Here is a 291-nt window from a genome sequence, read left to right on the forward strand (position 1 = left end):
AAATGAAATAAAAAATGTATAAAAATAAATAAAATAATATAAGAGCACAACGTGCACATCCCTCAGTGTATGACACTATTAGATGTCAATATTACACTTCTTACACTACGACATGATACATATATAGAGTAAGTGTGGGCTATGTTAATACCCATTATCTTGGTGATCAGCTCTACCTGTTGCACCCAGATATGGGCCCCATGTCTCCCTGAATACATCGACTATTATCAACTCCGTGAATAACCTGCTCAAAAGATCTTAGCCTGCTTGTCTCTCCATTCAGTGCAACTT

Source organism: Trachinotus anak, unplaced genomic scaffold (assembly GCF_046630095.1).
Source record: "Trachinotus anak isolate AG129_WGS33_773 ecotype Australia unplaced genomic scaffold, CSIRO_AGI_Tana_v1 ptg000033l, whole genome shotgun sequence".
In the NCBI taxonomy this organism is placed as follows: Eukaryota; Metazoa; Chordata; class Actinopteri; order Carangiformes; family Carangidae; genus Trachinotus; species Trachinotus anak.